Raw genomic sequence first — 11435 nt, forward strand, 5'->3', positions numbered from 1 at the left:
TGCAGCTCTGCATTCCCTGTCTGGCACCACCCATGGGGAAGGCAGAGTGACCACAGGAAAGTCAGCCAGGCAGAGGACAGAGGCCCCAGGATGGTCAGGGAGCACATGGACAGGCTCTGAGCCACAGCTCAGCCAACACACATGGAGAGGGGGCTGGTCTCCCTGAAACCGTCCCCAGAGGTCCAGGGAGCCCACAGCCACCTGACGTCCCACCACCACCATCCTCTCACCTAGGACACACAGGAAACCTCCCCCTTCACACCCAAGAACTGCAGCTCCTTCTGAGACATCAGAATTCGATTTCTGTCCCTGCAAGCAGAGGCCAGGCTAGTGACACCTGGAGATGGAGGGTGGGTCCCCTCACCAGTCATCACTCAGCTTGCCCCTTTCTCATCCCCAGAGCCATCTCTATGGCCTTCCTGCTGGGAGTAAATCCAACCTTCCCAGAGCATTTGAGGACACTGGGAAGACCCTGGTGCCCAGCTGGGTTTCTGTGTCACAAACAGAAATAATCCCCTGGTTTGGGGACCCCTGGGTCTCTCTGTGGTGCTGACAGAGCACCAGAGGCCAATGCTGGGGCAGGTGGGTCATCTTCTCAGGGGACAGGGGTCTCCATCAGCCTTGCTATTGAAAGTGTGCCCCACAGGCCACTGTGATCAGCATCACCCGAGAGCTCATTAGATGCAGACTCTTGGGTCCACCCCACTCCTGCGGGGTCAGAATCTGCATCTTAACAGAATCTTCTGACTCTGAACAGGAGAAGGGGAGAGGCCGCCCAACCCCACAAAATGGGGTCTCAGCCTGGCTGGGTATCCACAAACCTGGGCAGCTGCTAAAGTAGCATTTCTAAGGTGTCACCTACATTTTGCAATCTTTATAAAGTTCCACAGGTGATTCCAATGCACAGCGGGGGTGACATCCCTGTGACAATAGCTCCTGATGGGGCCCCCTGGGTTCCTGTTCTGCATGGAAAAGTCAGAAGGAGATGAGAGAGAGGGAGGGTGATGCTGCACCCTGACCCAGAGCTGTGGGGTCAGCCCGGGACATGATGCCCCAGACTTGTGCTTGTCCCAACAAAGGCGTGTGTGTGTGTGTGTGTGTGTGTCTGTGTGTGTGTGTGTGTGTGTGTGTGTGTGTGTGTGTGGTGGGGAATGACTGCTGAAGAAGGCAGAGGAGTCCGTAGTTCCCAGGAACAGAAACATAGATAGAAAGGAGAAAGAAAGAAGGGACAAGGCAGGCAGGAATGAGGGGAGGGAGGAGGAGGATCCTGGGCAGAGGCCCCACCCCTGGCCCACGTGACCAGGTAAAGTGCTCCTGCCCAGGGTGGAGGCCCAGCACTGAGGGAGGAAGGACAGCAGAGCCAAAGCATCTGGACAGCAGTGCTTGTGAGCATTTCTGGAGCCCAAGCTCTTCTCATAGACAGAAGGACAGAGAAGACAGCAGCCACCATGCAATCCCCCTCAGCCACTGCCCACAGAGGGCGTGTCCGCTGGCAGGGGCTCCTGCTGGCAGGTGAGAGGGGACCATTCCCTGAGAGTGGGCGGGAGGATGGGAGAACAGAGACTGGCTGGGGTCTCCTGGGAGGATGGGGCTCTGAGAGACGACAGAGGACTTCTGTTTGGACTTGAGGGGACAGAACATGGGAGCAGAGTAGGATGGGGGGAGGGGGGCTCAGCAAATGGAAAATTTCACAATCTAGAAGAGGTGAGGGGCAGGAATATCTCAATTGCTGTACCCTTCCAAGTTAGTTATCACTGAGCAATCATTTTTGAAAATTGATGGTAATAATAGTAATTTATTTGAGGATGACACCAGAAATATCTTAACTAGGGACGCTAAACATTGTCTTTACCCACTACACTTTAGAAATTGACACATAAACAGCAGGACATGTAGGGCCCTGGGAACACTCATGCACTCATCCACAGGTGTTTGCGGCCTGTTCCAGGCACTGCAGGTACAACTAGATCACACAAGTCCTTGCCCTCAGGAGCTCACATTCCATGGGGAGGAGGACAGGCAAGCAAAGAAATCTGAATGTGATGTCAGGGACAGACAAGTGCCATGAAGGGAACAGAGCAGGGAAAGATCAGACAGTGAAGACAGAGGGTCTTTAGAGGTGAGGTCAGGGAAGGCATCTCCCAGGGAGGCCCCTGAGAGTGAGCAGGGCTCTGAGGGCAGTGAGGGAGCGAGCTGGGAAGACACCTGGAAAGAGTGTTGGGAACAGAGGAAATAACAAGTTCAGAGGGCCTGAAGTAATGGTGGTCATGCTGCTGACCTTGACCAGTGGACACAGACACACACACGCACACACACACACTCACACACACTCCAAGTCTAAGAGATGAAGAGACCTGCTGAGGACCCACGATCTCATCTTTCCATCCCAATACATAGCTCCAAATGTTGATTGATCTCTCTCTCTTCCCTCCTAGTCTCACTGTTAACCTTCTGGAACCCGCCCACCACTGCTCGACTCACCGTTACATCACTGCAGCTCAGTGGTATCCAAGGGAAGGATGTTATTCTCCTCCAATCTGCCCGGGAATCTTATAGGCTATGTCTGGTACAAAGGGGATAGAGTAGATCCCAAATGTAAAATTGTATCCTATGTAATAAACACATCGGAAATTAGCCCAGGGACCCTTTACAGTGGTCGAGAGATAACATATGATGATGGATCCCTGCTGCTCCAGAACGCCACTCAGGAGGACACAGGATACTACACCATACAAGCCTTTAAGAGAAATTTGGTTAGTGATATAGGAACTGGACAGCTCCGTGTAAACTGTGAGTGATTCCTCTCTGAACTCTGGGTGTTGGGTGGGGTGAATTCTACTTCACACACACAGGATTGACAGGCCTGGACTGTGCCTACATCCGCCTCTGCGTTACGTCCATTGTCGGGGTTTGAGCATTTAGTTCAGGACACACACAGTGGAGACAAACTTCAAAAGATTGGCATTCCTGGACCGGCCCTGTGGCGTAGTGGTTAAGTGCGTGCACCCTGCTTCGGCAGCCCAGGGTTCGCAGGTTCAGATCCCGGGCGCACACCAATGCACCACTTGTCAAGCCACGCTGTGGCAGCGTCCCATATAAAGTAGAGGAAGATGGGCACAGATGTTAGCTCAGGGCTGATCTTCCTCACCAAAGAAGAAAATAATAACAAGATTGGAATTCCTTTCCCGGAATCAAGACTCTGCAAACATTCCCTGCAGAGAGAAGGACCAGGCTGATGGGAGTAACTCAGCAGAAGGAGATCAGTCTCAGTCCCACCCCCTGGAGCCCCACCCTGGGGCCATGACCCTGAAAAAGACCCGGCAGGGCTTGGGGATCCCTGGGATCCTCACAGAGAAGCCCAGCCCGGAAGGCCCCTGCATAAACCTCTGTCTCAGGGCTCCCGACTCCAGTGACCCTGGAGAGCCCGTGCCAGGGTTGGGTTTTGGCCTCCTGGGCAGAGTTGACTGGGAGCAATGATTTCCTGGCTTCCTGAGTCCCGAGGCCTCTGAGCTGGTCGCCAGCCAGGGCTCAGCCCCAAGAGCCACACCTGGGCAGGGGCAGAGCCTGATCCTTCACCTGAGACTCAGCATAGAGAGCACAGATGGACAAGGTCCCCAGGCCACTGGGGAACTTAGGAGACTCCAGAGGAAGGTCAGTGCCCCCAGGGGAGGAACAGAGGAGAGAAGATGCTCCTGGCAGCTCCTCATCCACCAGGGATCAGGCCCAGGGGCGTTCTCTCTTGCAATCATACAATAACAGATGCCATTTATTTGGGCAGCTCCTCTCTCCCAAGATTTAGGTCAGGTACTATGAATATTTTAAGGTTAATTCACTGACAACCTGGGTGCCAAATACTTATCCTACTTCGTTGAGGGGAAACTGAGCCACAGGAAGATACAATCTCTAAATTATGGTCACACAGACCATAAGGACAGATAAGTCACACAAGGACTGTCCGCAGCCACAACCCCATCCTCACCTCCACCAGGGGCCTTATCAGGTGTCTGTGGACCCCTAGACCAAATTGTCAGTCCAGATCCTTTCTTCTTACATGTCTCCAGCACAGAAAGAGACATCCTGATCTGGGGAGTGAGAGCAAATGGAGAATTCATCACCATTTACTCTAGAGCTACATCACCTGCATCAACAATCAGAGTCAGTGCCGGGAATGTTCAGGCCGCCCCCTCAGGTAGATGATCAACCTCCCTGCACTGGACTTGACATCACTTCTTTGTTTCCTGATGTCTTGGGGTCACTCCCACTGGAGTAGAAAGGAAAGACTTTGCCATCTCACTCCCTACTCTACCCCTGCATCCAGCACAGGACCTGCATGTAACAAACTCTCAATTGCTTCTGATGAAGGAAGGAAGGAATGAATGAATGGTGAATGGATGAATGAAGGAATGATTCAAATCTCTTTAGATATTGGAACCTGGATGCAGAGTCCTTGGAATTCTGGCCACACAGGACAGGTTCTCTGACCCTCCAGGAGCTGAGGCCCACGTGTCAGACCTTTTACTGCTCTCTAGAGAAATTTCCGTCCCACTATTGGTCTGAGGCCCTGGGATATTAATCATAATTTTCCCATATGGGAGAATTTAAACTTCTCCTTAATTTTCTATCTCATAACCACCAAACACAGATGGTCCACAGGGACCAGATTTTCAGGCAGTGCAGGCTCCCCCCTTTCCATCAGTCAGCCCTTCTGCATTTACACACGTCCACACCTGCCCTCAGAAGAGACACAAGAGACGTTAAAGACCAAGGGAGAGATCAGCTTCTGCTGCCAAAGCCAGGCAGCTCCTGCCTGTCCTTTCACTCTGTTCTGGATCATCCCTTAGACTCCCTCTATCATTTATTGGGTCACTGGCCCATGTCAGTCACACTCACGCTGGAGGATCTGATCCACATATTTGCCCTGAGGCCTGAACACTCACCTGACTGCTCTGTTTGCTCCTGGTCCTCATGTCCCAGAATCACCATTACCCATCTCTAGGAGAACCTGGAACATGGTGCCTCAGAGAAAACACATCTCTCTCGGTGATGGAGGTGTGTGCAGTGGGCAGGAATCACCCCTGAGTGGCCAGGCAGTCAGCTGGACAGTGAAAAACCAGAGAAGACTGGGGGTGGAGGGGTCTCTGACTCTCATCTTGTGTCTTTTCAAGACCAGATCCTGCTAACACTGACACCTGAGGAAGTCAGTGCTTTCTCCCAGACATAGAGCAGGCGGCCTTACCTTCTCTGAGCACTCTGAGCCTCATGCATTTGTCTTGAGGTCCACAAACCTGCCTTATTCTTTCAAGGCCTCGGGTTGGCTGAGAAGTAAGAGATGCCAACTCTCATTTGCCCATTTTTCAGTCAGACTATTTGGTTTTGTTGTTGTTGTTGAGTTTAGGAGTTCTTTGTATATTCTGGATATTGACCCCTTATTGATGTATAATTTGCAAATTATTTTCTCCCATTCCATAGGTCACATTTCACTCTGTTGATTGTGTGCTTGAACGAACTCAAAGTCTTCATTTTGACTATGTCCAGTTTATCTGTATTTTCCTTTTTTTGCCTGTGTTCTTAGTGTCATATTCAAGAAATCATTGCCAAATCCAATGTCATGAAGATTTCACCCTATATTTTCTTCTCAGAATTTTATAGTTTTAGGTCTTACTTTAGGATTTGATCCATGTGGAGTGAATTTTTGTATATGGTGGAGGCAATGGTCCAACTTCATTCTTCTGCATGTGGATATCCAGTTTTCCAACACTGTTCATTGAAAAGACTATCCTTTCTACGTTGAATGGTCTTGGTACCCTTGTTGAAATCATCTGATCACATTATCAAGACTTCATTTCTGGATCTCTATTGTATTCCATCGTCTATATGTCTGCCTTTATGTCAGTGCCACACTATTTTGATTCTTTAGTTTTGTGGTAAGTTTTGAAATCAGGAAGTGTGAGTCCTCCAATTTTTTTCAACTTTTTGAAACTTTTAACTATTCAGGGTCCCTTGGGTTTTAGGTTGGATTTTTCTATTTGTGTAAAAATTTCATTGAGATTTTGATAGGGATTGTATCAAATATGTAGGCAGTTTGGGGTATATTGGCATCTTCACAATATTAATTCTTCCCATCCATGAACATGGATGTCCTTCCACTATTTGTGTCTTCTTTAATCTCTTTCAGAACCTTTGGTGGTTTTCAGTGCACACATCTTTCACCTCCTTGGTTAAGTTTATTCTTAAGTATTTTATTCTTTTTGATGCTATTGTAAATGGAATTGTTTTCTTAATTTCCTTTTGGGTTGTTCATTGTTATTGTATATAAAGGCAACTGATTTTGAGTGCTGATTTTATTTCCTGCAACTTTGCTGAATTTGCTTATTTAGTTCTAACAGTTTGAGTGTGGGGGAAATCTTAAGGGTTTTCTACATATAAGATTATGTCTTCTGCTAAAAGAGATAATTTCTCTTCTTCCTTTCCACTTTGGATGCCTTTTATTTCTTCTTCTTGCCTCGTTGTTCTGGCTCGGGCTTCTGTACTGTGTTGAATAGAAGTGGTGACAGCAGCATCCTTGTCTTGTTCATGATCTTTGTAGAGAGTGTTTAGTGTTTCACCATTGAGTATGATGTTAGCTGTGGGCTTTTCATTTATGACCTTTGTTATATTGAGCAATTTCCTTCTATTACTAACAGGCCTGTCTTTTGTTAAAACCCTAACCACTTCTCTCTTGAGATTTCCTTCACTGTGATAATTAACCCACAGACCAGGACGTAACAGTCCTCCTCAGAGTGAGAAATCGGTTAGATTAGAAATTCTCCAGATCCTAAGGTTGTGAAGAGTGGGTGGGGCCATCCTCAACCCATAATAAATGATTTCACAAGAAGTCAATGCCTTCCCACTTTATGTAATGTTCCCTTGGCCGCAGAGATGGAGAGGGCTGGCAAGCCTGCCTTCCCCAACACACACGGAAGTGTATATAGGGAATATGGCCTGATCTTTTCTCAAGTCAAGGAAAGTTCTAAGAAAGAATCAATGAAAGTTCATGAGAGAAAAATTTCACCTGATGATGAGAATGTAGGACCCATGGGATGAGAAGACGTTTCTGGTGCTGACACTACAGAGATGTCCCGGGGGACTGATCAAGGGTCACCCTGGGGTGATCTGGAGATCAAAAGGGGTGGTGCAGCCCTCTCCTTACAGATGGTCACCTGAGCAAAGATGCTCATCCTTCTGCAGGGTTCAGGGCCATCCTCTGGGTCACCTACAGAGCAGCTAAGATCTGAGGAAGGAGCATGGTCCCAGGCCCCAGGCCCACTCTTAATCAGTCACCTCCTCTGTTTCTCCACAGAGCCAGTCGCAAAGCCCTCCATCAGAGTCCGCAGACGACAGAACAACCCCAGTCATGGAACATAAGGACCCCGTGGTCCTGACCTGGCTGACAAATGACACCGGCATCTTCATCCAGTGATTCTTCAATGACCAGAGTCTGCGGCTCACAGAGACGTTGAAGCTGTCCCCGGACAACAGCACCCTCGCCATAGACCCCGTCAGGATGGAGGATGCTGAGGATTATCAGTGTGGGGCCTCCAACCCGGTCAGTTCCAGCAAAAGTGACCTCCCCAACTCAATGTGCAAGATGAGTCTGGCCCTTTGGCTCTCTCACACTCCTCTATGTTATTAAACTCTGATAGATTTTTTTTTCTTATCTGTCAAATGATGATCTGATGCACTTTTCGAGTAGAGTTGTTGTGATAGTCAATAATGAAGGTGGAAAGTCCTTAGAAGACTTGCATTGAGCTAATAAATGCACAGCAATGTGAACAGACATTCTCATTATTGTTGGCTTAAGGTCACATTCCACTCCAGTCCCCAGCTCCTGTTGGTCTCAGTTGCACCATCTCCCCAGTGGAAGGGCGGGCAGTGGTTGTGCAATGAGGGGTGGGAGCCCACGATAAGCTCTTAGGAATCTCAGTTCCAACCATCCTCTGAGGGAGGTGTGGACGGACTGTGACACGAACAACGGGAAAAGACAGGAGGACACCCATGCGGGTATCAACAGTGGTCTTTTCTCCATGTCTGATTCCTCTCAAGGAAGTCCTAAAGTCTTCTTGAGCATTCTTATTTCCATGGCCATAGAGTTATTTGCGTAGGTTCAGTAAGACTCTGTCCTCCTTGTTACTTGGATATCGTTGGAAACATTGATACCTTGCAACCGTACGGTACAAGCCGTACAACCATGGCTTTGACTTGATTGTCCTAGTTTAGAACGATGCCCATGGGATCAGACATGATCCACACTTTAAGGAGCTAAGGTTGACTTGATGGGTATTTTGGGGATCTGGAGAAGAGAGGGCCTCATTCAAAGCTCTAGAGACTGCAGGTGAGTCCTGATGTCTAGGCTTCCTAACGTCAAGAGGCTGTTATAAGTCCCATCTGAGGCTCCTTAGGAAAACCTGCATCAGAGAAGAAACTCTGTGGTGAGTATGCAATCCTGCTGCACCTGTGTAAATAATCGGGCCAAATCAAGTGAGAGCTACCTTGCTTTGGGATCAAGAACATTCTTCCTTAGAGACGAACTTTGTTGAAACGGAAAGTGACTGTTGGAGAAGTGTTTTGTTTCCATGGAACGTCCAGCAAGCAGAGCCTTCTGATGATCAGATTCTGGCCCTGTTCACTGTCTCTCTGCTCTTTTGCACACGTTTGTAAATTGCAGGGAACTGATGGAGATGCAGGCTGGGTCTTGGCTAGAGATGGAGTTGAGTTTCCCTCCCACTGTGCGGAGGGCAGTTTTTTCATGACCTAGAGGCCTCATGTTCCCCTCAGACTCACTAAACGTTAGACAGTTCTTCCTGACTGCAGGCCCCTGGCCTCCATTTTCTTAGAGCATTTCTGTTAGAAATGTAATTGAAATCTATAAATGCAGATTATCTCTCTGTCCTTTCGAAATGCATCTATGTCTCCTTAAAATTGTCTTGCCGGTTTTAGGATCCAGGGAATGTCTTTCTCAAGGTTCTTGGCCCATCCCTTTGAAATGTAATCCTCCTGGAAAATCCTGCCCCCACCTTCCAGTCTCTGAGGGAGAGCAGGAGCCTAACTTGGGCTCCCTTTACCACCAGGATGTAAAACTACCTCCTGTCAGGAATAAATGAGAAGCTTTACTTTTCTGTTGAGTAATGCTGATTAGCAACACAAGTGCCTACAAGTCCCTCTACCTGTTCTTAAAAACTCTCCAGCCTTTTGTTTCCGGAGCTCAGTTCAGTCTCTCCCCTATTGCCCTGGTCTTGGATAAAGTCCTTCTGCCCCTGTAACTTTGTCTGGTGCAATTTTTGCTTGGACATTACCTACCTGCACTTAGCTGATCCTGGCATCTTGCACACAGTGTCAATCCTCACCATATTTTCAAATCCTCTAATTTCTTTCCTTATCTGGCTACAACCCTCCAAAGGAATGTTTTCCATTTTTCTCCCTGCCTTCTGACTTGGCATCCAGAGGAGGAGATGACCTGACTGCCCAGAACCTTCTGGGGTCCCAGGTTGCCTCCTACCCATTCTCCATCCCCAGAATCTGAGAAGCCCTGTGAGCTGAAGTCCAACTTCTTCACAGACACATAGAAGGCACCCGCCACAGAGGCCCTGAACCCAACAGTGTTCTCATTCCACACTCATTTTCACCTCACCTTCAGGAAGCAAGATCACAGATTTTTAAACTATTCTGTCAAAAAACCCAACCACTCCAGTGGACAATCACGTCCCTGCCACGTCAGCCACCCGCATGCCCGCACAGCACCACCCTGTCCAGGGCCCTCTCCAGCCTCGGGCTCAGGCCAGACATCTGTGTTCTCATTTCTTGGCTTTCTTTGTTGTTTTCACAATGTCCGCGTGCCTATTCTAAGGAGAGTCCACAGATGGAACCGGGGAAGTGGTAAATAGGATCTGTCCCCGGTTTTCTGTCCTTTTGCTCCTTTTGGTCTCTGGGGTGTTTGGCTGAATCCTTGGAGACCCGGCAGTGAAGTGGAGTGTGGGTAAGCAGAGGTGGGCGTTGAAGGGGGGCAGAGAGGGATGGGGACCACACGGAGTCTGGATGAGGAATAGTAAATCCAGGGTGGGGTTGCAGGGTGTCAGGCATGATTTGGGATCTAGTGGGGACACGCGGGAGGGCTCTTTTTGGGGGGACCCCAGGCTGGGGCTGAGAATTCTGAGTGAGCAGCTGACCCCCTGTTGAGGGAGGAGCAACTGGAGCTGGCGCGGTGAAGGCGGGGAGCCATCCTTCCAGACTTGGATGACGTGACGGATGAGACCTGTGATTGAGGAAAAGGAAAGAATAGGGAAGATGCATATTCGTGCCCTGACAGTGGGGACAAGGGGGAGCACCAGATGATCAGGCTGGAGGGGACATGGGACAAGGGTCCATGGGGAGAGTGAAATGAGCATCCCTTGGGGGCTAAGACTCTGGAGATCCATGAAGGATTTGAGGACAGAGGGCACCATGAACACAGAAGACCTGAGCTGAGGGCATGTGGGGAATCAAGTCAAGAAGGGAATTTGAGCGTGAGATATTCAGACTAGAAAAGGGATCTGGGATGGAGCCTGGGGGAAGGTGGGGAATGCAGGGCAGGGGTGGCAGTGAAGATCGAACTGAAGGGCAGAGTTTTCCAGTCTCCAGTTCTGACCGGTTGAGACATGTGCAGGTTGTTCTCAAAGCCTGGAGCACTGTAGAAAAGCCAGACCTCACCCCTGTACCCTGAGACCTACTTCAGCTGAGTCAGCAAGTGAGCCACGTCCCCAGGGGATTTGTGCGTGAGTGAGGAAGCCTGAATAGCAGCCTGGGCACAGGCAGGGGAGGCCAAATGTGGGGTGGGGATTGGGGGCAGAATGAAGTTGGAGAGTGTGGAGCCTTCTCCTCCTTTGTCGACTAGTCAGCGTGAACTGCCCATGAGTGCACAGGCGAGAGCTGTGTGACAGGTGTCAGTGAGGAGTGGTAGGTACTATGACGGTCTGGGCACCTGTCCTCCTCTAATCCAGGACATACCACTTCCATTTGTGATGCTTCTGCTCTCCTCACCTGACCTTACATTGGTGGGTGTGATAGAACCCAGGCCATGATGAGAAGTTCTGGGTCCCTGGTCACATTCTGTCCCATGTTCGGAAGCTCTGTGTCTTCCGAGGCCTAGAAACAGGCCAGGAGCTGTTTTTCTATTGCTGCAGAAGGCATGGCCTTGCTCTCTCATTAGGTTCTGCCAGAGACTCCACGAAGCACCTTTGATCCTTCTCACGTGGGTTGGATGGAGGTACAGGTGCAGGGACTTGTCCTTTCCTCTGGACGGTGTGTCCAGCCTGCCCCAGACTATTGGAGCCCTAACACCTTCGTAGTTGGAGCAGGTCCCTGAATGGTCCCAGATGTGGATGGCCCTACAGCCCATGGAACTCTCACACTTGGCCTACAGT

The 11435-nt window shown here is 49.6% G+C and overlaps 1 pseudogene; it reads left to right on the forward strand.

Moving 5' to 3' along the window:
• Positions 1-1393: 1393 nt before the first annotated feature.
• Positions 1394-9602, forward strand: LOC131397577 (carcinoembryonic antigen-related cell adhesion molecule 21-like; annotated as a pseudogene).
• The last annotated feature ends 1833 nt before the right edge of the window (positions 9603-11435 follow it).

This window comes from Diceros bicornis, chromosome 34 (genome assembly GCF_020826845.1).
Source record: "Diceros bicornis minor isolate mBicDic1 chromosome 34, mDicBic1.mat.cur, whole genome shotgun sequence".
NCBI classification, from domain to species: Eukaryota; Metazoa; Chordata; class Mammalia; order Perissodactyla; family Rhinocerotidae; genus Diceros; species Diceros bicornis.